Consider the following 26,397-nt stretch of genomic DNA (forward strand, 5'->3'; position numbering starts at 1 on the left):
CAATTTATAATGCAGAGTTCAAGTGTAAACTTAACCAGAGCTTTTCCTAGGATCCCAACATGCCTGGATATGTCTGCAGGACAAGTTGAGTATGTCTATTTGGAAACTATTTATATAATAAACTAAGTTGCTACTTGAGTAAACAGTGTGCTAAGAGAAGAAGGAGAAAGGCTCAGAAAGTGGGTGTCATAGCAATCCCCAGCTATGACAGGCAAGAACCGTTTTGAGTGCACAAATCACACTGACGTCAGACTCATCCCTTGTTACCTCCTATTTGGTCATAAAGAGGTGGAAGTGTAAAATAAATGTGAAAGAACAGGTTCACCAACCATTCTGTAACATTCTTTTTTTTTTTAAGATTTTATTTATTTGAGAGAGAGAGAATGAGAGAGAGAGGGGGGAGGGTCAGAGGGAGAAGCAGACTCCCTGCTAAGCAGGGAGCCTGGTGCGGGACTCAATCTGGGACTCCAGGATCATGACCTGAGCCGAAGGCAGTCAACTGAGCCACCCAGGTGCCCCATTCTGTAACATTCTAAAATATCCTTGAGAGACAAGGATATAAACAGAAGTAAGACAAAAATGCAGCTGCACTTGTGTGGAAAGAAAATAGTATGACCTAGGTGACGCTGTCAGCTGATTCGCTGCATGAGTGGTATTAGTTGGCAGAGTTCAGAAGCCTGCCCTCAGAGTAGTAGCATTCCTGGAAGGTCAATACAGTAGACTTTTGGTAGCATCAGCAGGTGACAAAACTATAGACAATTGCATAAACACAGCACAAATCTGACTTTGTATGTATCTGAAGCTTTGAATTAGCTATCAAAACAAAGAGAGAGAATCAGACAAAAAGAAAACAATAAATATCACATTGTAGCTAAATAGCCTATATTTATGAGATTTTCTGTAGTCTCCCAGAAATAATTAGCTGAAAATTTTCTGAAAAAGTTATCTACTGTTTACAGAGTAGAGACAGAATTATTGTGACTGTTAATATGACACCACTGTTTTTATCCTTAGACAGATTTGGGCAGATACCAGTCATATGTGCAATCTTTTCCCCAACATATCTCTTAGAATCTAATTCTGGTTATGATATAGGTCTGGAAAATCAAACCTAAATAGCACCTATCCAGTTAGCTTTTAATTTGCTCAGTGTAACCTTGCCTTTTAAATAAAAACTCCAATTAGGAGAGAGGAAGATATATATATATATAGCTGCATAACTTCTCAAGTGTCCTCAGTTATGTAACCAGGAAATTAAAAAGAATGAGATTATATTACAGATTTCATGGAGTGAATTCTTCATTTCATCATGGATCAGTAATATGCAGTAGTGATTGGGATGTTTATATCCTTAGACTCTTAATCATGATTTGGTATATCCGCCCAGGAAGACAGAACGCCTTCTAGTTGTTCTTGCCTTCTTGTTCTTAGCAGAGACAATAAGGAAGTCCCCTCTACCCGGTCAAATTAGGATTTCTTTTTTCACAGTTCAGATTCTGTGTTCTGTGTTGTCCATTTGACTTGAAGTATTCTCAAAAGATCTGAACTTCCATTTCTTAAAGTATACGTTATTTAGCCACAGTAGTATGTTTCTTCTGCTTTTTTTCTCTTCTGTGTCAACCAAAAGGTGTCCTGAATCACAATTGCATTTGCAAAGTATTTTTTAATTATTTTATTTTATTGAAGATATCTTCATTCTTTCTTAATAAGGTAGAAGTTCCTAAATCTTGTCACTTTTTTTAAATCTAAGACTAATTAAACCTTAAAGCACTCATCTTTTTGGTGGGTCCCTTATTGGGAAGATAAACTTAGCATATACTTTAATGATCATGGAATAGTTCCCTTGATATCTATACCTCTTAGGAATCAAGTTAAATTAGTGTCTATCATGCTTTCCCCTTGGACTGTTTCTTCTTGGGCTTCTTATACCATATTACTTCAGATAAAGTATTACCCATCTCTTCTGTGCTAGTTTTTACTAATGTAATGAAATATTAACAATTGCCATGTACTTGTTTTAGTAAGTGTCAGCACAGTTTCCTTCAGAATAACCATCATCTGAATATTCCAAAAGTCTTTACTGCTTATGATACCTTCTTTTACAAGTATACATACAAGAATACCTATGCACTCACACACTGGCATGCATGTGATTGTTTGCGTATGTTTGTACAAATAAAAGGAAATCGGAAGTGAGTGTTTTGGTTTCTAGAGACTTTAGAGAGAATTAATGTTAGAATCCTAGCAAATTTTCTAGTACAACTGTAGAACCTGACTCAAAGAGTCGCCTACGTATGTTTATGCTTTAACCATCCCTAGTTAGTTCAGCTTTCCCCTACAGGATAAATTCTCTCAGCCTTTGATTTCACTCCCCCACCAATAAATATTTAATTTAAAAAAACTATAGGCACAAACAAATAACCTTGGGAGTCAACAGCAACCTCAGTGTGGTCCAAAATGTATAGTATCAAGAAAAATAAAAGCCTAAAAAAACCTTAGGCTACATAAATGAATAATAACAAGAATTAGGTAGATGATTTTGCTAGCATATTGTGCAGATATCCCTGACCACACCTGGAGAATCCCACATGAATTGCCCTACTTTACAAGACACATCTTAGAGCACCTTCACAATAGGCAATCAGAATTATCAGAGCTCTAAATATCATGTGAGAAATCACCCATGAGGACCCATTTTTTCATTCTTTTACTCATGTATTCATCAAATATAGGTTGAGGAAAAGCTGTGTGCTATGGCCCTTTCATTCTCATGGGAGAAAAAAGAAAACATAATGTAACAAAATGCAATTAACATAACAATACAATATATGTTTTGGTGTGTAAATTACAGAATATCTGCACATTGTGAAATGATAAATGCTTTGGAGAAAAAGAAAACAAAGAAGGGAAAATAACATCTTGGGAAGAAGGAGTGACAATTTAAAAGGTGGTCAGGGAAGCCTTATAAAGATGGTGGCATTTAGGTAAAAGACTGATGGCAATGAGAGAGAAAGAGGGACTTGTGAATGGGTAATTGAACTGTTTTCCAGGTAAGGAGCACCAACAAGTAAAAATTTCATAAGGCTAAAACTTATCTACAGAGGTTGAGGAAACACAATGAGGACGATGTGGCAGCAATGATTCATGCAGAGTAGTGACAAGACCAGTAAGTTAAAGGCCTGGGAGGACAGATCTTTGTAAAGCCTTGCTGACCATTTTTGGGACTTTGATTATTATTCTGAGTTAAATGGGAGCCATACGAGGGTTTTGAGCAGGAAAATAACATGGTCAGGCTCTAGTTTAAACAAAACCATCCTGGTGGATTTAATGTAAATAATCTGAGAAGATGAAAACAGAGAAATTAGTTAGAAGGTTGTTGTAATAAAATATCAAGACATAATGGTTAATTACCACTGCTGTGGATATGAGGAAAAGTGGTCAAAAGTGGTGGGTATATTCTGGATATATTTCAATGATTAAGTCAACAAGATTTGCTGATGCACTATTTTTGGAGCTTAAGGACAACATTTTAAGTGTGAATATTTACAACAAGTCCCTGATTTGTATTGTAGTGTGGGACTGAAAATTATCTTGCAAGCTGAAGGCATACAAAGCAATATTTCTTTAATTGAAGTATAATTGACATATAATATTCTGTTAGTTTCAGGGGTACAGCATAGTGATTCAGTATTTTTATATGTTATGAAATGATCCCCACAGTAATTCTAGTTACCACCTGTCTTTGCAATCAATGGGAAAATTTAGGATTATTGCGTGACTTCCAAAAATTTTTGTCAAACCATTAAAATGTCTATTAGTATAAGTTATAAATGTATAGAGAAATTAAAAAATCATGTATAAAAACCAGTGTTTATGTACTACACTGTAACTTAAAAATGGGACATATTGAGAATTGAAGTGCCCTATTTTTGGTAAAAAAAAAAATGAGTCATTTATGCAGTTTGAACAGTGTTTCCCTTCTCATCAAATAAACTGTGTTGTTCATTTTAGATCAGCTTACAACATTTTATCCTTTGCACTTTCAACATTGTGAAATATCTCCAGGAGTTTCTTTAATAAATTCTTGCCAGTGTCATTGACTCTGGTGTATCATCCTTCATTTTATCACAATCACTTTTTTCAGTCATGTTGATAAATTCACCTTCACTAAATTTCTCTGGCTGTAAATCTAGACTCTCTCAAATGGTGGCAATGACAACATTTGTATGGTCATCCATGTCTTCAACAACTTCATTTGTATTTGATTCAATTTTCATTTTCAGAATTCTGACTTTCTGATTCATTGCTGTACTTTCATGTTTTGGACAGCTTCCTCTATTGACTATTCTTTTTTCTAAAATGCCACCTTGGTTTATCACTGGATTAAAGGAGGCAACACAACTGCATGCATTGCTGTCTATGCATGTACCAAATAGCAGATGCACGGTGATCAGTCACCAACAGACTGAAAGAAGTAATGCAGATAACAAAGCATCATGGTGTGCCATCTGTTATTTACATAAAGATTTGTGGACTGAAGAGCTAGTAGCAAATTTGGTGTTTAATGAAATTGTTCATAGTCAATCTACCACTATAACTGAAATCTGAAACTTACTGGGAGACTGGTGTTATTTAACTAAACTTTGATAAACGGAAATTCATGCATATCACGAGCTGAAGATTTCCTGTACTCTGAACAAAAGAAAGTTTAGGAGGATTCCATTTGCTACTTTCAAATATATAAAGTGAGAAATATAGATGCCTTGGGACACCTGGGTGGCTCAGTTGGTTAAGCATATGCCTTCAGCTCAGGTCATGATCCCAGGGTGCTGGGATCGAGTCCCACATTGGGCTCCTTGCTCAGCGGGGAGCCTGCTTCCCACTCTGCCTGCTGGTCCCCCTGCTTGTGCATGTTCTCTCTCTTTATCTCTCTGACAAATAAATAAATAAAATCTTAAAAAAAAGAAATATAGATGCCTTGTATGTAGTCAAGAAACATAGATGAAAGTTCTAGATGGTAATATTTACAACTAGATAGAATTCATTCAAAAAGATAAGGCTTATATAACAAACATCCTTATTCCTGCATACATTTGAAATGTATGAAGTTAAATGCAGTTATGTATAAATTCATAATTTCTTTGACCATTAATCATTAATTATTTTACAGGCACTTATGTGCTAACAGAGACAATATGAACTATAGGAAATGAGCCCAAGATGAAGAGTAACACATAGTTAACACTTTAACAGAGCTGTAATTAGAGATGCACAGTGTCTTTCTCCCTTCCTATGCAATCAGCTTTTTACAGTCAAAATCAAGACCTCATTTTTTAAATTTCCAGAAACTAGTGATATGTTCATGTGTGATTTCTCTCATGCTCAGTCCTCTGTATGTCCCTTTACAGTGCATATCTTCCTTGGTTCACAGTAACTGGTTTAAGATATAAATTTTTGGTAAGAAGGGAAACATGGATGTAGCTGTAAATAAGATACTAGATGAGTTGTTCTTGAAAGATTATTATTTTATTAACTAAAGTATATATAATCAAAAATTGGAGGGTGCCTGGGTGGCTCAGATGTTTAAGCGTCTGCCTTCAGCTCAGGTCATGATCCCAGGGTCCTGGGATTGAGTCCTGCATCGGGCTCCCTGCTTCTTGGGAACCTGCTTCTCCCTCTGCTTCTTTCTCTCTCTCTCTCTCCCTCTGTCTCTCATGAATAAATAAATAAAATCTTAAAAAAAATTGGATATGATTAAATGTCTTCACACCTTGGATGGAATTCATACATAATGTTTGCATTTGGTGCTTAATAAGGCAAAGAACGTGGACACAGACACCCCCTTTATGTACATACCACCAAACATATACAAGAAACACACTAAATAGTAAAGAATTTACCTATTTCTAGAACTTCATAAGCAGCTGTATTTACTATTTCACTTAGTCCTTACAACCTTATGAAGTAGAATTATTAGAATTATTATATCCTTTATGCATACAAAAAATAAGTCCTAGAGAGGATAATTTGGATGTATGCTATGAAATGAAAGGACTATTGTTCAGGGCAAAGTCTGACTCATTCAAGAGCCCATACAAATGTCCTTCAACAGGAAAATATGTCACTCTAAATAAATCATTAATGTCATACTTGGCTTAAATGTGTATTTGAATACATACATGTAACTCCCTACTTTCATCAGATCTGAATGAGATGGCAGATATGTTTGTGTGTATTTAAGAATGAACATACAATTGGCATGGAAAATCATGAATCTACACCACCAGTTTGCCAGAAATTTTAGGGAATTTTCCTAGAAACTAGGAGGCAGGAGGAATCAGATTGACTGAGAAATAAGAAGAGACAAATCTGGACTAAAAAAAAAAAAAGCCACACAAACAAAACCCACACACATACATGGGAATTCTATTTCAGATAAGGATTGCAAGATATAGTACTTGAAAGATCCTAAAATAAAATAAGTGAAACAACTTAATGAAAACGTGAACAAAATCAGATGAATGTAGTCCAAGCGCAACAAATATGTGTAACACATAAACCCTAAAATACATTGAAAATAACCTCATTAATGTCGGAGACAATTTAAAATAATGATGATTGTTGGAGCAATGATTTTGCTCTTATCCTATTGACAAAAGTATGAGTCATTCATTCTACCTGATTTGTTTTGGGTATGGGAACTGGCTTTGTCAAATGTTGCTAGTGGACATGTAAAGCAGCACAGCCAATGGTGGGTGGGCAAACTGGCCATATCTATCAAAGTTTAAATGCATTTGCCCTTTGATTCAAGAAATTGTTCATCTAGAGATCTATCCTCTAGACAAGCGTGCATATATACTTAAGGGTGCTAGTTGAAGCATTGTTTTTAATACAAAAGATAGAAGAAAATGTCATAATCATGGTACAGAATACTATGCCATGGTTAAAATGAATGAGGTATGTATCTATATACTGACACGAAAGACAATCATAAGAAATTTTGATTAAAAAAAGACCAGTTACATGGGGCACCTGGGTGGCTCAGTCAGTTAAGCGTCTGCCTTTGGCTCAGGTCATGATCTCAGGGTCCTGGGATCCTGTGGGGCTGTCTGCTCAGCAGGGAGCTTGCTTCTCCCTCTCCCTCTGCTTCTCCCCCTGCTTGTTCTCTCTCTCTCTTTGTCAAATAAATAAATAAAATCTTTAAAAAAAAAAAGGAATACCAGTTACCTAAGAGCATGTATAATTATATTTATGTTTTTTAAACTTAAGGACACAAAAACACACACAAAAACTTAAACGTAAAAAAATGTCCAAAAGGGTATATTTTCCATTATCGTACTCCTTTCTTATGGGAAGAGAAAGGGTTTGATGTTGGGAAAATTCATTCACTTATTTTTTTTAATTTTCATATCTCTACATTTATAGATGTTTTAACATTTATTAAGAATTAATATTTTGTAATTACAATCATATTTTTGAAAAATGAAATTAAAATATAGTATGTGAGGTGATAGATGTGTTAACCAACTTTATTGTGGTAAATGTTTCACAATATATACATATTTCTAATCTTCACATTGTCCACCATAAACTTACACAATGTTATATGTCAATTATATCTCAATAAATTTGGAAAACAAAGTAAATTACTATATTTTCCTTTTATTAATATAATATTTTTGCACCACCTAGGTGGAGGTAACCATATTGATAATACATTCATTCAAGAGGTTAATAGAAATAAGGGGGATTTCCTTATCACCTTCAAAAATAGTTCTTTCTTTATTTAACTATGGATTTAGTTTATATTAGGTGAAATTACAGTTACTAATTTTATTTAATTAGATTTCTGACTACTGTTATTAAAACCTACCTATTGTCCAATATGTAATTCTAAAATTCGGTGATTAGTGATATCGGTGACAGTATGTTAACATTTTAATGGATGGCTTAAATACATATATGATTACTACACTGTCTTGAAATCAATTAAATTTGTTATGAGGCTTCCTAATTCTAAGGGTTAAAATTACAAAATAAATATGTTGAGATTTTGAGGTGTAGGTATATGAGGATGTATTGCATATGCACGTGTGTTAGAGAGAGAAAGAATACTAAATATTTTCTAATTTGGGTTATTATTTTGATTATCAATAGCTTTATACAGTGTAAACTGTAATTCATATTTTATCAACTGATAATCACATTTCTTAATTTTTAACCTTATTTCTAAAAGTTACTAGAAATATGCACAGAAACATTAAGGGGAGTTTATCCAATGAAATCTGAAACAGTTTAATGTGAAGGAATTTATTTTTTTAAGATTTTATTTTTAAGTAACCTCTACACCCAACATGGGGATCAAACTCATGACCCAGAGATCAAGAGTCACATGCTCCAATGACCGAGCCAACCAGGGGCCTCAGAATTTATGTTATATAAATTACAGTTTTGGTAACATAATCAGATAACACATATGTTTCAAAAATTAAATGTCTGCATTAAACTTACATTTGTGCTGAGTTTTGTAGGATTTAAGACATCCTTCTATAGCCCAACTAAATATTTGTAAGGACGAATTTAATTTATCTTAGATAAAATTGCAAATTATAGTCAAAAGATATTGTTTGAAAATAAACTAGATTAGCCTTGCTCTATCTCAGCAAGCATTATCCATATTCCTCCATTTCAGCATTCTTTCTCTTTCTGTATAAGTGGTTATATCTCCTTTTTCTTTAAAAAGCGTGGAAGAAAAATATCTTCTTTACCAGCTTCTAAACAGGAAATTTGAATGCTGAGGATCTGCCAAGATTTTATTCGTAATAACATCATATTGTCTCTGATGTGCTTACAGTATTAACAACTTGCCATAAAACAAGTTATAGCTCAAAGGCTTAAAATCCACTCCCTGTGAAACATACCTGCTGATGACTCACTCTCAAATGATGCAATTTCCAGGGTTATTTGATTTCCCATATTGAACATTTTATATTGGATCCATCTTTTAATCAGAGCATATACCCTTACCTATGAATTGTAACCAATAAGTGTTTGCATATTGTTCACAACTCAAAACACATTTTTTCATGAAATAGTAGTTTGGTTTCAGGATATTGGGCACACAAAATCCTATAACGTGGCTTAAAAAATACAATAATATTAACTCAAATTTTCATTCCTGAGACCAGAATCATTTGGTATAGGAGGTAAGAAATGAAGGGAAAGAAGGACAAAGAGAAATAGAAAATTTGCTACATTTGTCCTGTCTCTTTCACCCATGTGAGATTGCTGTGTGAGTCTGAGAATATTGCTTAAGGTTTCCAATCTGAATCATAAAAATAGATTTATAGTACTGTATTGATTATTTCTAGGATTATTAATGTACAATATATTTTGATGTACTTTCCTAAACATTTTTATGTTTTCTGCTCTAAATCTTCTCTTCATAAATGAAAATTATAATAAAAATCAACTATATTGAAATATAAGAAATTCCCTTACTTTGTGGATTTAATATTTTGGGGATGTTCTATATGAGGAAGGTTGATGCTCTTCTAGAGATACTGTATGTATCAACAAGGAAAAATATTCCCTATCTTCCTAGAAGTTTGCATTTCAGTTACAATCATTCCTGGATACATTATTTACTGTTTCCATAATATGTCCCTACCTAAAGATGAGAGGTGGCAAGGATGATGACAGAGAACAAACAACCTTCAAATTTACATACAGTTTGTTAGCTCTCCAAGCATTTTTTTGAGCTTATATGTGAGAACTATCAGTAATGCCTAGTGTAGTTTGTATTCCACCTCCAAGTATATTAATCTCAGAAAATCGTCATCATCTACAAAGCTTAAATCAAAAGATAATCATCTACAAAGATTAACTTTACTTGAAAATCATATGGTAGCTTTTGAGAAAGAATTAACATAAAGAATATATTTTGTAATAACAAATTAAAATAAATCTCATAACAAATGAAAATAAATCTCATAACAAATGTGATGCTTGCTGATTTTGGCTAAAAACACTTTGGACAGTGGTTTGATGATGTTTGTTGTTTCAGCTTGGTTAACTCACACAAAGCAAGTTTTATTGTTGCCACTTATGGTTGCCTTTTTTCCCAAATCACACTCTGGCTTATAACTAGGAACAAAGAGATTGACAGAAAAAAAATGGGTGTTAATAAAAGTGAAATGTGAAACTCTTGAAGGAGATCAAACTCTTTAACAGAGTAAATGGCCTATGGCAATATCTGTGGATAGTTGTTATTTTGACTAGAGCATGCATCAGGCACTTTAGAATGACAAGAGGAGTACATCCCAAGGTTGTTTTATGATACACAATGTTCCATTAAAATCAGTCCCTTTGAAAATGAAACAGTGTATCTTTGTAAGATTATATTCTATTCTAAAGTGAATACATTTCAACCACAATGTTTTCTCCAATTATCAGTGCAGTGTATCTTTCTATTTAGTTGCTTTTTTTAATTTAATCGTCTTTTATGCTTATTCTGGAAATTGGAGCTTGCAATATTTATAGTTTATTATGCTAACAAATTATCATTAACAATAAAGATTTTTTAGCAACCTAGTAAGTCATTTTAAGTTTTTCTTACAGTCAATAAGATGAGAGGAGAAACTCCAACTCACCAGTAACCTTTTTAGTTCTACAATAAATACTCACAATGAATGTATAAACAGAACCAGGTTTGGGCCATAAAAAAATGGAATGTTTCCCTGTTGTTTTGTTGTTGTTGTTGTTGTTTTAAAGGTGACTTACTTTTTCAGATTCTTATTATCTTTACCAAAATTTAACACATCCTAGAAATTCAATAAATGTTTCTTTTTGATGAAGACAAGGGATGTTGTAAAGAATGTCAAAAAGATTAAAACCCAAACTTCCTTCTAGCCAAGAAAACTTGAAGCAGAAATTTTTATGTCTATATCAAAAGGAAAATGATCCCCTATATCATTTAGAAATGGTATGGATCTCAGTTTGTCAGAGCCTATCAGTCTTTATACACTATAGATTTGTAAGTTGAAGTAAGGGCATTGATCATATTAGAATTTACGTTTGCTCGTGTTCTTTCATAAAAATAAATTAAGTATTAAAATTTCAAGGTTTGAGTGTGGTTATTGCAGTGTTTACAATTTTTCACAAAGATGAATGAAAAGCAGAATTTTCTGTCTTGACTATATACATGTAAACTTGTATAAGTCTTGATTGAACATATATACATGTATGTATACACACAAGATAAATATATATTTATATATATTTCATTACTTATCCTCTTGTATGAATATTTCTGAAGCTTCAACTTTACTGAAACACATATGTGGTTCCTTAAATTCACAGTATAAGCTATATATAGAATATATTAAAGTTTATTTAACAACATTAATTGTTGACTTGTTAGGAAACAATACATAGTGCTTCTCTAATGCTGAAAATACTGAAATTACTTTTGATTTCTGAAAGTCAAAAATGTCTTAAGATAATACACATCATAATATTATCAAATCTTAATTTGAACTTCAAATGATAATATTTACCACAATCATCAGATATATTCACTGGACTTAACTGCTGGTACTTTGACCATTTCCCAAAATCAAATTTAGTCTCAGACGACTGAGTTTTGCCCCTGTTTAACAAGACTAAACATTAAACTCTGTTATTAATCATTGACTCCTTCCTATTCCCTTAGATTTCCAAAGTGTAACTCTATTAAACACTTTCATTTTTTATTAAAGAGTATCTTCAGTTACTCCATTGTGACTGGTTCCATTTTTTTCTGTTTATAATCATTTCTCCTCTGGAAATGACTACCCATATTCATGCCTCTCCTCAAGATACTATCCAACCAGATTTCTTGAGAAATTAGTCAGTATCCATTGCCCCTACTTTCTTGTCTCCCTTAGGTCCTCAACAGCAGTCTGGCTTCCGCCACCACCACAATCCTGAAACTGCTCTCACCAAATTTACTAATGATCTAGAGCTGAATTAAAAGTTATCTTTTCAGATTTCATTCTATTTTGACTTCCTGAATGTTTTAGTCTTACAACTAAATTCTTTGGAGTCAGTCTCTGCAAAATCCACTTGTATTATTATTTGTGCATACTTTTTTAGTCCTTTAACTTTTCAGATTTTCATTTTTCTCATATGTAAAATAGTGTTAGGGTGCCTGGGTGGCTCAATTGGTTAAGTATCTGTCTTCGGCTTAGGTCATGATTCCAGGGTCCCAGGATCGAGTCCCCACATTGGGCTCCCTGCTCCACGGGGGATCTGCTTCTCCCTCTTCCCCTCCCCCCACTTGTTCTCTCACTCTCTTTCTCTCAAATAAATAAAATCTTTAAAAAATAAAAATAAATAAAATAGGATTAGTGAGACCCACTCATTGGTTAGTGTGGGTGAGTAAATGAGATAATATATAAGGAGAATATTTTAGAGTATCTAACACATGTCAAACACTCAAGAAATGTTCATTATTTTTACTTTCTAAAGTGATCTCTATATTTGACTTCTTCCACTCTATTTTTTTTTACCCAATATCTATATTTTGTTCCATACCTATAATTCAACTGTAGATGCCCATCAGCCAAAGACCATCAGGAACACTGATGCTCGTCAACATCAATTTGTTCGTCAACATCAACCAGCTGTCGTCAACAACAATTTACTACTTGCTATAACAAGGGAGATTACTTAATTTGATAGCTGTGGACCCTCTTTAGTAGGGAGTGAGGTAGAAATGGCACTTGGTTTTGTGCAGGAGTTAAGTATAGGAGAGTCTTGAAAAGGATGGTTCAGATTTTGTAAACTGTAGAAGTCAGTAATCTTACCTTTAAAACTGTAGTAATAAGCAAAGACAACCCAAATACGAACAGAGATTATTTATTCAGAGCTTGTTATACAGCAAGGGAGTCAGCCACAATCACGAGTTTCAAAGAGACTCATAGACAGGCATAGGAATGGAACGGGAAAGTTTTTTTGTTTTTGTTTTTGTTTTTTTTATAGTGGGGAAAAAGAGAAAGCGTCAAATATCCTCTGACTGGAGCATGTTTGCATCAAGATACTGAAGGAAGGGCGCCTGGGTAGCTCAGTTGGTTGGGCGGCTGCCTTCGGCTCAGGTCATGATCCTGGAGTCCCAGGATCGAGTCCCGCATCGGGCTCCCTGCTCAGCGGGGAGTCTGCTTCTTCCTCTGACCCTCCCTGCATCTCATGTGCTTTCTCTCTCATTCTCTCTCTCTCTCAAATAAATAAATAAAATCTTAAAAAAAAAAAAAAAAGATGCTGAAAGAAGTGTAACAAGACTTGGGACATTCTACGTGATTGGTTTGAGAAGCACATTTGTTTTTTTTCCGGTTGGTCCTGAGTTGGAAAGAGGGACAAAACTTCGGGGAGCTGGCAGTCACTGACTATTCTGGTCTGGTTGCTGCAGAGGTTGTAGCCTGGCTTCCTGGTCTGGTTGCTGCAGTTCTGAGTTAGAGCTCTGTTGTCTTTAGGGCCTGACTGTTGTCCGTGTTTATATTCAGTCTCTCAGAACAAATGAACTTCTGCACAGTAAATTTCAGATCAATTTGTCTGTGATCAACCTGGACCTTATGGCTCTGAATAAACTGTTGGGTTTTTTGTTTGTTTGTTTGTTTCTAAATTGAGTTTAGATATTTTGTGGAGAACATTATGACTTTGGTTTGACTAAATTTATGATTTTGAAAGGCATGGTGTATTATACAAGTTGTGGTTCATTTTTCTTTTTTTTTATTTTATTATGTTATGTTAATCACCACACATTACATCATTAGTTTTTGTTGTAGTGTTCCATGATTCATTGTTTGCATATAACACACAGTGCTCCATTCAGTACGTGCCCTCTTTAATACCTATCACCAGGCTAACCCATCTCCCCACACCCCTCCCTTCTAGAACCCTCAGTTTGTTTCTCAGAGTCTATAGTCTCTCATGGTTCGTCTCCCCCTCCGATTTACCCCCCTTCATTTTTTCATTCCTGCTATTTTCTTCTTTTTTTTTTTAACATATAATGTATTATTTGTTTCAGAGGTACAGGTCTGTGATTTAACAGTCTTACACAATTCACAGTGCTCACCATAGCACATACCCCCCAATGTCTATTACCCAGCTACTCCATCCCTCCCACCCCCCACCAATCCAGCAACTCTCAGTTTGTTTCCTGAGATTAAGAATTCCTCATATCAGTGAGATCGTATGATAAATGTCTTTCTCTGATTTGACTAATTTAGCTCAGCATAATATCCTTTAGCTCCAACCACGTCATTGCAAATGGTAAGATTTCATTCCTTTTGATGGCTGCATAATATTCCATTATATATACACACCACATCTTCTTTATCCATTCTTCTGTTGATGGACATCTTGGCTTTTTGCACAGTTTGGACACATTGTGGACATTGCTGCTATAAACATCGGGGTGGACATCTTGGCTCTTTCCACAGTTTGGCTATTGTGGACATTCTGCTATAAACATTGGGGTGCACATACCCTTTTGGATCACTACATTTGTATCTTTGGGGTAAATTCCCAGTAGTGCAATTCCTGGGTCGTAGTATGGCTCTATTTTCAACTTTTTGAGGAACCTCCAAACTGTTTTCCAGACTGGATGCACTAGCTTGCATTCCCACCAACAGTGTAGGAGGGTTCCCCTTTCTCCACATCCCCGCCAACTTCTGTCGTTTCCTGATTTGTTAATTTTAGCCATTCTGACTGGTGTGAGGTGGTATCTCACTGAGGTTTTGATTTGGATTTCCCTGATACCAAGTGATGATGAGCACTTTTTCATGTGTCTGTTGGCCATTTGGATGTCTTCTTTGGAAAAATGTCTGTTCATGTCTTCTGCCCATTTCTTGATTGGATCATTTGTTCTTTGGGTGTTGAATTTCATAAGTTCTTTATAGATTGTGGATACTAGCCCTTTATCTGATATGTCATTTGCAAATATCTTCTCCCATTCTGTCAGTTGTCTTTTGGTTTTGTTTACTGTTTCCTTTGCTGTGCAAAAGGTTTTTATCTTGATGAAGTCCCAATAGTTCATTTTTGCCCTTGCTGCCCTTGCCTTTGGTGATGTTTCTAGGAAGAAGTTGCTGCAGTTGAGGTCCGAGAGGTTGCTGCCTGTGTTCTCCTCTAAGATGTTGATGGAATCCTGTCTCACATTTAGGTCTTTCATCCATTTGAGTCTATTTTTGTGTGTCGTGTAAGGAAATGGTCCAGTTTCATTCTTCTGAATGTGGCTGTCCAATTTTCCTAACACCATTTGTTGAAGAGACTGTCTTTTTTCTTTTGGACATTCTTTCCTGCTTTGTCAAAGATTAGTTGACCGTAGTTGAGGGTCCATTTCTGGGATCTCTATTCTGTTCCATTGATCTATGTGTTTCTTTTTGTGCGAGTACCATACTGTCTTAATGATGACAGCTTCGTAATAGAGCTTGAAGTCCGGAATTGTGATGCCACCAGCTTTGGTTCTTTTTCAACATTCCTTTGGCTATTCGGGGTCTTTTCTGATTCCATACAAATTTTAAGATTATTTGTTCCATTTCTTTGAAAAAAGTGGATGGTATTTTGATAGGGATTGTATTAATTGTGTAGATTGCTCTAGGTAGCCTTGACCTCTTCACAATATTAGTTCTTCCAATCCATGAGCATGAAATGTTTTTCAATTTCTTTGTGTCTTCCTCAATTCCTTTCATGAGTATTTTATAGTTTTCTGAGTACAGATCCTTTGCTTCTTTGGTTAGATTTATTCCTAGGTATCTTACGGTTTTGGGTGCAGTTGTAAATGGGATTGACTCCTTAATTTCTCTTTCTTCTGTCTTGTTGTTGGTGTATAGGAATGCCACTGATTTCTGTGCATTGAATTTATATCCTGCCACTTTACTGAATTCCTGTATGAGTTTTAGCAGTTTTGGGGTGGAGTCTTTTGGGTTTTCCACATAAAGTATCATATCATCTGCAAAGAGTGAGAGTTTGACTTCTTCTTTGCCAATTCGGATGCCTTTATTTCTTTTTGTTGTCTGATTGCTCTTTCTAGGACTTCTAATACTATGTTGAATAGCAGTGGTGATAGTGGACATCCCTGTTCTGTTCTTGTCCTTAGGGGGAAAGCTCTGTTTTTCCCCATGGAGAATGATATTTGCTGTGGGTTTTTCATAGATGGCTTTTATGATATTGAGGTATTTACCCTCTATCCCCATACTCTGGAATTTTGATCAAGAGGGATGCTGTACTTTGTCAAATGCTTTTTCTGCATCTATTGAGAGGATCATACGGATCTTGTCTTTCTTTTATTAATGTATTATATCACATCGATTGATCTGCAGATGTTGAACCAAACTTGCAGCGCAGGGATAAATCCCACTTGGTCCTGGTGAATAATCCTTTTAATGTACTGTTGGATCCTATTGGCTAGTATTTGGTGAGAATTTTTGCATCCATGTTCATCAAGGATATTGGTCGGTAATTCACCTTTTTGTTGGGGTCTTTGTCTGATTTTGGGATCAAGGTAATGGTGGCCTCATAAAATGAGTTTGGAAATTTTCCTTCCATTTCTATTTTTTGGAACAGTTTCAGAAGAATAGTATTAATTCTTCTTTAAAAGTTTGGTAGAATTCCCCTGGGAAGCCATCTGGCCCTGGGCTCTTCTTTGTTGTGAGATTTTTGATGACTGCTTCAATTTCCTTAGTGGTTATAGGTCTGTTCAGGTTTTCTATTTCTTCCAGGTTCAGTTTTGGTAGTTGATACATCTCTAGGAATGCATCCATTTCTTCCAGATTATCTAATTTGCTGGCATATAGTTGCTCACAATATATTCTTATAATTGTATGTATTTCTTTGGTGTTGGTTGTGATCTCTCCTCTTTCACTCATGATTTTATTTATTTCAGTCGTTTCTCTTTTCTTTTTGATAGGTCAGGCCAGGGGTTTATCAATCTTATTAATTCTTTCAAAGAACCAGTTCCCAGTTTCGTTGATCTGTTCTACTGTTCTTTTGGTTTCTATTTCATTGATTTCTGCTCTGATCTTTAATTTTTCTCTGCTCCTCCTGGGTTTAGGCTTTATTTGCTGTTCTTTCTCTAGCTCCTTTAGGTGTAGGGTTAGATTGTGTATTTGAGAACTTTCTTCTTTCTTGAGAAAGGCTTGTATTGCTATATACTTTCCTCTTACGACTGCCTTTGTTGCATCCCAAAGATTTTGAACTGTTGTGTTTTCATTTTCATTTGTTTCCATGACATTTTTTAATTCTTCTTTAATTTCCTGGCTGACCCATTCATTCTGTAGTAGGATGCTCTTTAGCCTCCATGTATTTGAGTCCTTTCTGACTTTCCTCTTGTGATGGAGTTCTAGTTTCAAAGCATTGTGGTCTGAAAATATGCAGGGAATGATCCCAATCTTTTGGTACCAGTTGAGACCTGATTTGTGACCTAGGGTATGATCTATTCTGGAGAATGTTCCATGGGCACTAGAGAAAAATGTGTATTCTGTTGCTTTGGGGTGGAATGTTCTGAATATATCTGTGAAGTCCATTTGGTCCAGTGTGTCATTTAAAGTCTTTATTTCCTTGTTGATCTTTTGCTTAGATGACCTGTCCATTTCATTGTGGGGGTGTTAAAGTCCCCCACTATTATTGTATTGTTGTTGATGTGTTTCTTTGATTTTATTATTAATTGGCTTATATAATTGGCTGCTCCCATGTTAGGGGCATAGATATTTACAATTCTTAGATCTTCTTGTTGGATAGACCCTTTATGTAGGATATAGTGTCCTTCCTCATCTCTTATTATAGTCTTTGGTTTAAAATCTAATTTGCCTGATATAAGGATTGCCACCCCAGCTTTCTTTTGGTGTCCATTAGCATAGTAAATTGTTTTCCACCCCCTCACTTTCAATCTGGGGGTGTCTTTGGGTCTAAAATGAGTCTCTTGCAGACAGCATATCGACGGGTCTTGTTTTTTTATCCAATCTGATACCCTGTGTCTTTTGATTGGGGCATTTAGCCCATTTACATTCCGGGTAACTATTGAAAGATATGAATTTAGTGCCATATTGTTTTGCCTGTAGTTGATACATCTCTAGGAATGCATCCATTTCTTCCAGATTATCTAATTTGCTGGCATATAGTTGCTCACAATATATTCTTATAATTGTATGTATTTCTTTGGTGTTGGTTGTGATCTCTCCTCTTTCACTCATGATTTTATTTATTTCAGTCATTTCTCTTTTCTTTTTGATAGGTCAGGCCAGGGGTTTATCAATCTTATTAATTCTTTCAAAGAACCAGTTCCCAGTTTCGTTACTGTATATTGTCTCTGTTCCTTTCTGGTTTATATTACTTCTAGGCTCTCTCTTTGCTTAGAGGACCTCTTTCAATATTTCTTGTAGGGCTGGTTTCGTGTTTGCAAATTCCTTTAGTTTTTGTTTGTCCTGGAAGATTTTTATCTCTCCTTCTATTTTCAATGACAACCTAGCTGGATATAGTATTCTTGGCTGCATATTTTTCTCATTTAGTGCTCTGAATATATCATGCCAGGCCTTTCTGGCCTGCCAGGCCTCTGTGGATAGGTCTGTTGCCAATCTAATGTTTCTACCATTGTAGGTTACAGATCTCTTATTCCGAGCTGCTTTCAGGATTTTCCCTTTGTCTCTCAGACTCACAAGTTTTACTATTAGATGTCGGGATGTTAACCTACTTTTATTGATTTTGAGGGGGGTTCTCTGTGTCTCCTGAATTTTGATGCCTGTTTCCTTCCCCAAATTAGGGAAATTCTCTGCTATAATTTGCTCCAATATACCTTCTGCTCCCTCTCTCTTTCTTCTACTTCTGGGATCCCAATTATTCTAATACTGTTTCATCTTATAGTATCACTTATCTCTCAAATTCTGCCCTCGTGATCCAGTACTTGTTTATCTCTCTTTTTCTCAGCTTCCTTATTTTCCATTATTTAGCCTTCTATATCACTAATTCTCTCTTCTGCCTCATTTATCCTAGCAGTTAGGGCCTCCATTTTTTATTGCACATTAATAGCCTTTTTGATTTCGACTTGGTTAGATTTTAGTTCTTTTATTTCTCAGAAAGGGTTTCTCTAATATCTTCAATGCTTTTTTCAAGCCCAGCTAGTATCTTTAAAATCATCATTCTGAACTCTAGTTCCAATATTGTCCATATTGATTAGGTCCCTAGCAGTCGGTACTGCCTCTTGTTCTTTTATTTTTTTTTTGAGGTGATTTTTTCCATCTTGTCATTTTGTCCATAGGAGAATAGATGAATGAGAGAACAAAATGCTAACAGGGCAACAATGACCCCAGAAAAATATACACTAAACTAATCAGAAGAGCCCTGTAACCAGGGGAAAAGAAAGGGAAATAAAGAAAAAAGGAAAAAGATAAACAAACAAAACAATATATGATCAAATATGATCAGGCTGGTGCATAGATCAGTGCCACACACTAGATTTTGAACATATTTTGGTCTGTTAGAAGAAAGTGCTTCCCAAAATTTTAAAGAAAGAAAAGCTTATATATGTACAAAAATAGGGTAAATATGATGAAGGCATGGAATATGACTGTAAATATGAAAATTATAAAAGATTTTATAAAAGGAATTGATAAGAAGTTGGTTGAAAAAAGAAAGAAGATTAAAAAAAAAGGGGGGGGGGAAGAATGTGATCAGGCAGGAGACTAAACAAAGCCATACACTAGAGGTTTAGGATATTTTTTGGCCTGTTAGAGGAAACTGTATCCCAAAATTTTAAAGAGAGAACAAATATATATATATATATATATATATATATATATATATATATATATATGAAAGATAAAAAAGACTTTTTAATAAAGGAATTGATGAGATGTTGGTTGAAAAAGGGAAAAATAACAATTAAAAAAGAAAAAAAGAAAATTAAAAAAATTAACTTTGAACGACTAAAGAGTCATGGGAAAAAAGCCATGAAGTCTATGTGCAGTATTCCCCTAGTGCTGGAGTTCTGCCATTCTCATTGCTTGGTAAACTTAGTCTTGTCTGGCTGTTCTTGCTGATCTTCTGGGGGAGGGACCTATTGCCATGGTTCTCAAATGTCTTTGCCGGAGGCGGAATTGCCCCACCCTTCCCGAGTCTGGGCTAAGTAATCTGCTCGGGTTTGCTCTCAAGAGGTTTTTTTTCCCTGCAAGCTTTCCGGCCACCTTTGGAGGAAGAGAGTGAAAATAGTGGCCTCCCAATCTCCACCCCAGAGAAGCCGAGAACTTGGGGCCCTGCTCCTCAGTGAGCCCCCAGAGAAAAGCAGTCAATCACTCCCATCTACCCCGTCTCTGGCTGCACTCCATGCTCACCTGGCCTGTGACCGAGCATTTCTATCTCTGGCACCCGACTCCGTGTGGGGTCTCCAAACCCAGCAGATCCCTGTTGTGTGCTCCTGCACTGCTCCTCCTGGGGGAGAAAGGGGAGTCTCCCTGGATCTACCGTTTATTGGCTCCCTGCTGGAGAAGCAGTGGCCCGACTGTGCTACTGATCATGGTTTATGGCAACCCTGAGCTGAGAGACCGCTCCTCAGCTCTGTCTCTGAAGCCGGCTTCCCTGCTCTGCTGCACCTGGGAGCTCTGCCGCACTCAGGCACCCCCGATGTTTCTGTGACCCCGAGGGTCCTGAGACCACACTGTCCCGCGAGGGTTCCTCCCCCAACTTAGCCACTGGAGTGACGTCCCTCAGCGGAGCCAACTTCTAAAAGTTCTGATTTTGTGCTCCAGGGGCTCAATCACTTACCAGATATGGCCAACATAGGCACCCCTCCCCACCATCTATCCTCCCGAATATCACCTCAGATTCACTTCTCTGCACGTCCTACCTTCCAGAAAGTGGTCGCTTTTCTGTTCAGAGTTGTTGCTGTTTTCTTCAATCTCCTGTTGAGTTTGTAGGTGTTCAGAATGGTTTGATCCCTATCCAGCTGAATTCCTGCGACCAGACAAAACCCAGGTCTCCTACTCCTCTGCCATCTTGCTCCTCCCCTTGTGGTTTATTTTTCAATTCTTGGTTCTCCCCTAACAGCTCAGCAGACAGCAAGATCAGGTCTTCACTCATCACAAACTATGAATAAGATACAACCATCTGGATATTTTGAAACAAACGGCTCAACTTTTCCCACCTATACCTAGACAATATTATTTTTCTTATATTTAATTTCCAACTACTGACTGTTCCCTTTATTTTTTAATTTTTATGTGTACTGACTTAGTCTAAGATTTAGCTGTCTGTGGCACGGACAATTGTAATATACTCCAACCTGGTGTATGATTCCAGTCTCCCACCACTTCAGTCTTTCAACCTTTAAGCTACCAAAATTATATTTTTAAAAGCATAGAATTTGCTTTAAAATATACAGTGAATTCTGCATTTAATACACAATACATCTCAAACATAACATACTCTTCATATCCTGGTTCAGCCCACTTTTCCATAGCCTCCACCTTTTCCTGCCATATGCACACTCGTAAGGACCCAAATATTTCCTGAGTGTGACAAATTTTATAATATTGTTTATTTGTTGCTTTGATTTGATTTTCATCTGAACCTTCAAAGTCCAGACTAATATAATCTCTTCATTAAGCCTCTTTGGACGAAATTAATTCCTTCTCCTGTGTCCCTAAAGTACTTTATCTTACTATTCCTGCAGTATACCTATCACATTGTAATAATCTGGGGCCATCCTGTATCAGATGTCCCTTCATTACTATTATTCCCACTGTACAGATGAGATTAAGTCTTAGAGAGGTAAGAGCTTATGAACTATTTCACACATTTAGTTTACCAAATGTAAATTTGCTCTCCAGTTTACTGCTTTAAAAACCTGTAATATTTACTAACATATTCCCTTTGCTCCCCCTGCATTATAATTAGAGGTGTAGACATATCCCTCTCTCCCACCATTGGATCCTCTCCTCCATTGCAGGACTCAGCTCTTGTCCCTATTTACTTTCCAATATCTTGTTTCACTTGAAATAAAAAGCAAAAATTCAACCTTCACAATACCGTCAGACATTTTCTTCTTTGTTCATCTTAAAAATGATAGTTTGTAGAGGAGGCTGGAGAGCGGGCACAGACATGAGGAAAAAAAAATGATTGTTTCTTTAGAAATAGTATATATTGCATGTGGAAAATTAAGGAAGCACATAAAAATTTTAAAAAATGAAAATTACCCAAATCTTATTAACAATAAATAATTATTGTCAACATGTGTGTGTAACAAATACATATTTATGTACTTAAGATAATGCTGTATTTAAAATTTTGTATCCTACTTTTTTGCATTTCACATTTTATTATATGTAAGATAAAATATTATAAAAGTAGTTTTAATTTTTGTATAATAGTTTATTCTACATGTGGTTATACCATATTTAACTAAATATTATCATGTATTTAGTATATTTAATTTTTATTTGTCACTTTCCTAATAAGGTAAATAAAGCTGAATAAAAATCACTGCATAAATATTTGGCTGAGTCTGATTACCTTTTAAAATTATTTTCGTGCAACTACAATTAGTGGCATAAAGAATATGAACATGTTAAAATATTTATGTCTGAGTTGCCTTCCAAAAAGAAGCATTAAAGTGTATTCACTACACTTTTTTATTGAGGTATAATTAACATACAACATCATATTAGTTTTTGGTATGTAACATAATGATTTGTTATTTGTGTACATTGCAAGATGATCATCACAATGTCTAGTTAACATCCATCACCACATAGCTACAGAAATTATTTTCTTGTCAGGAAAATTTTTGAGATTTACTCTCTTAGAGACTTTCAAATACATAATAATACAGTATTATTAACTATAATCGCCATGCTGTATAGTACATTCTCATGACATTTATTTTATAATTATAAGTTTGTATTTTTTGACTCTCTTCACCAATTTTACCCACCCCGACCCCCTGCCTTTGTTGACAGCCAATCTGTTCTCTGTATTCTGTATGGATGAGCTTGCTTTTGTTGTTGTGGTTATTGTTTTAGATTCCACACCTAAGTGAGATCATGTGTTTTTCTCTCTGTCTGACTTATCTCACTTAGTGTAATGCCCTCCAGGTCCATTCATGTTTTCCAAATGGCAAGATTTCATTCTTTTTTTTGGCTAAATAATATCTATATCTATATCTCACAATTTCTTTATCCATTCAACCATCAGTGGGCATAGGTTGTTCCCATATCTCAGCTATTGTAAATAACGTTGCAATGAACATGGGGGTGCATATATCTTTTCAAGTTAGTGTTTTTGGCTTTTTGGGGTAAATACCCAGAAATGGAGTTGCTGGATCATATGGTGGTTCTAATTTTAAAATTTTGAGGAACCTCCATACTGTTTTCCGTAGTAGCTGCACCAATTTACATTCCAACAGTGTACAAATATTCCCTTTTCTCCACATCTTTGCCAGCAGTCGTTATTTCTTGTCTTTTTGATGAAAGTCATTCTAACAGGTGTGACGTGATACATCATTGTGCTTTTGATTTGCATTTTCCTAACAATTACTGATGTTGAGCATCTTTTCATGTCCTTGTCCATCTGTATGTCTTCTTTGGAAAAATGTTGATTCAGGTCCTCTGCCTATTTTTTAATCCAATTGTTTGCTTTTTTCTTGTTGGGTTGTAGAAGTTCTTTATATATGTTGGATATAAACCCCTTATCATGTATACGATTTGCAAATATTTTCTCCCGTTCAGTAGGTTGCTTTTTCATTTTGTTAATGGTTTCTTTTGCTGTCAAGAATCTTTTCAGTTTGATTTAGTCCCACTTGTTTATTTTTACTTTTGTTGCCTTTGCTTTTGGCATCAAATCCAAAAAAATCTGTTGCCAAGACTGATGCAAGAAGCTAACACTTATGTTTTCTTCTAGGAGTTTTATGGTTTCAGGTCTTACATTTGAGGCTTTAACCCATTTTGAGCTAATTTTTTAAAGATTCTGTTGTAAGAAAGTGGTCCAGTTTCACTCTTTTGCATGTGGCTGTCTAGTTTCCCAACACTGCTTATCAAAGAGACTGTCTTTTCTCAATTGTATATTCTTGGCTCTTCTGTTGTAAACTAATTGAGCATATTTGCATGGGTTAATTTCTGGGCTCTCTATTCTGTTCCATTGATTTATGTGTCTGTTTTTATGCAAATACCATACTGCATTGATTACTAGACCTTTGTAATATAGTTTGGAATATTTCACCACATATATATACTAGAATTTTTAAAATATAATGGTGAAGTAATATTTAATTATTTAATTACTTTTACTGATGTTGAACATTTTTTCTTTCTCTGAATTGTTTAGCCTCCTTTCCTGTGGGAAATCTTATTATATCTCTTTTAAACATATATTAGCTTTCCACAACTTTTTTCTCCATCTAGTTCTATTCCTTGATCAATAGTTAACCTTTAAAATAAGTCCTCTCTTTCCTCTCTCTACTTAAATCTGAGTTTCTCTAGTCCCGTAGCCTCCATTGTATAATTCCTGGGTTAAAAGATCAGAAAGAAGTTTTCAAAATCTTCTGGCTTCCTAGTGTTTCTTTTAAAACATTGTTTCTGCAATAATTACCCATTAGTTTACAACTCTTATCATTCATGAATTCTATGAAAATCCAGGGTTTTATCCCTTTTTTATCATTTTGTCTTCTATTTTTCCATCTGCCTGTAAGAACCTTCATCCTACTATTTTATTTTCCAGAAAAATGCTACTTTATCTTCTGGGATGGATTAAAATGTCATTTGCCATGTAACATCTCTATAAATTTCTTTAATCCAGAGTAAAAGCCTCTTCTGTGTTTTCATAATTGTCTATCTTTCTAGCTCCTGTGCTTAAAACAATGTCTGCCAGAGAATAGGTATTAATGATTTTTTTTGAATAGATTAGTTTATATCAGCATGTTATAACCTTTATTCATAGCCACGTTCTTCACAATTGTGTGTGTATATTCATATCACATACCACATACACATAAATCCTTTCCATTCTTGATGGTGAGTTTATTGAACATAGGACCAATGTTATACATTTTTTTCATATAATGCATGTGATGAATGTTTCTAGAGGAAAAGCTCTAGCAAACACAAATGTATGTGTATGCTCAAACATACACACTCATGTTATCAATCTGTGATACAGATGAGCTAATATTGGAATTAGTCACTCAAGGTCAGCAGAAGATCATGAAAGAAATAACAAATCCAGACAGAATATTTTAAATCAGAGGTAAGGAGAGCAAAAATTAAGTAATCTCTGGTTGGTTTAAAGCTGGATTTTTATTTAGGACTCTTGGTTAGCAATCAACAGAGGTATTGGGAAAAAAAGGCTAGCAAGTAACATTGTAACATTATCCTCATTTGAACCTAATTCAAAAATGTTTTTTTCAAATTCTCCTCTTCTTTTTGAAGTAGCTGGCTTGAGTCCACTGACAGTCTACCAACTGAATTTAAAGGGCCTTTCATCTGAAAATATATGTAGCTTTAGACACAGACTCTACAGATATTTGGACAGTTTTAAAATCTGATTTAGATAGTTTAATGCAGATTAGGCTATGTGTAGAAAGCTTGATAGACAATAAAACAGATTAAATGACAGATACATGATCAAAGATAAACTCTGCATAAAACAGTGAATGTTAAAGATGTTTCAGATAATTGATCAATGCAAAGTGATGTTCTGATTATTCAGGACAATACTTTGCACTTCAGTCCCTTTTTGTCCAAATTGATCAAAATATTCAGGTAAGGCATAGTGTGCACTCCAGTTGGCACAATCTATTTCCATTTTGAGCTATATTTTGCAATGAAATGCTAGATAGAAGTTGGATATAATTTTTCCATAATAGAAATAGCAAAATATCTTCCCTGTTAGCCCATAACAAACAATATTCATATCAAAATGAACCTATTTAATAAAAAGTGTAGCTGCTTTTATACACTTTTATGGCACTTTGATCATATTTTGGCAAAATCAGCCCTGAAATAAATCTGGCATATGTCTCAACATAAAGTGTTAAAGCTGAATAAAAAATTGCACAGCTCCAGTTTTCTCATGCACGGTTTTTAAAGTGATGCTCAAAACTATACCGAACTATGCTGCTTAGGCATTTCTTTAATGAATCAGAGTGAATGATAGTGCTTTCTTATAAACAAACAGGCACATAGAAACAGTAAAGTGGAAGGGAGGATTCAGAGAATTGCATTATGTTAATCCCGAGAAACTAATTCTTGTGATATAGTACAAGAACAGTCTATATCCCATTCACTTCAAATAAGAAAATGCACTGCAGAGGCTATTCAGAAGTTACTGTTACTTCAAAGTACATTCAGCAAATCAATGTAATATGTGTTCACTATTTTA

Source organism: Zalophus californianus, chromosome 3 (assembly GCF_009762305.2).
Source record: "Zalophus californianus isolate mZalCal1 chromosome 3, mZalCal1.pri.v2, whole genome shotgun sequence".
Lineage (NCBI taxonomy): Eukaryota > Metazoa > Chordata > Mammalia > Carnivora > Otariidae > Zalophus > Zalophus californianus.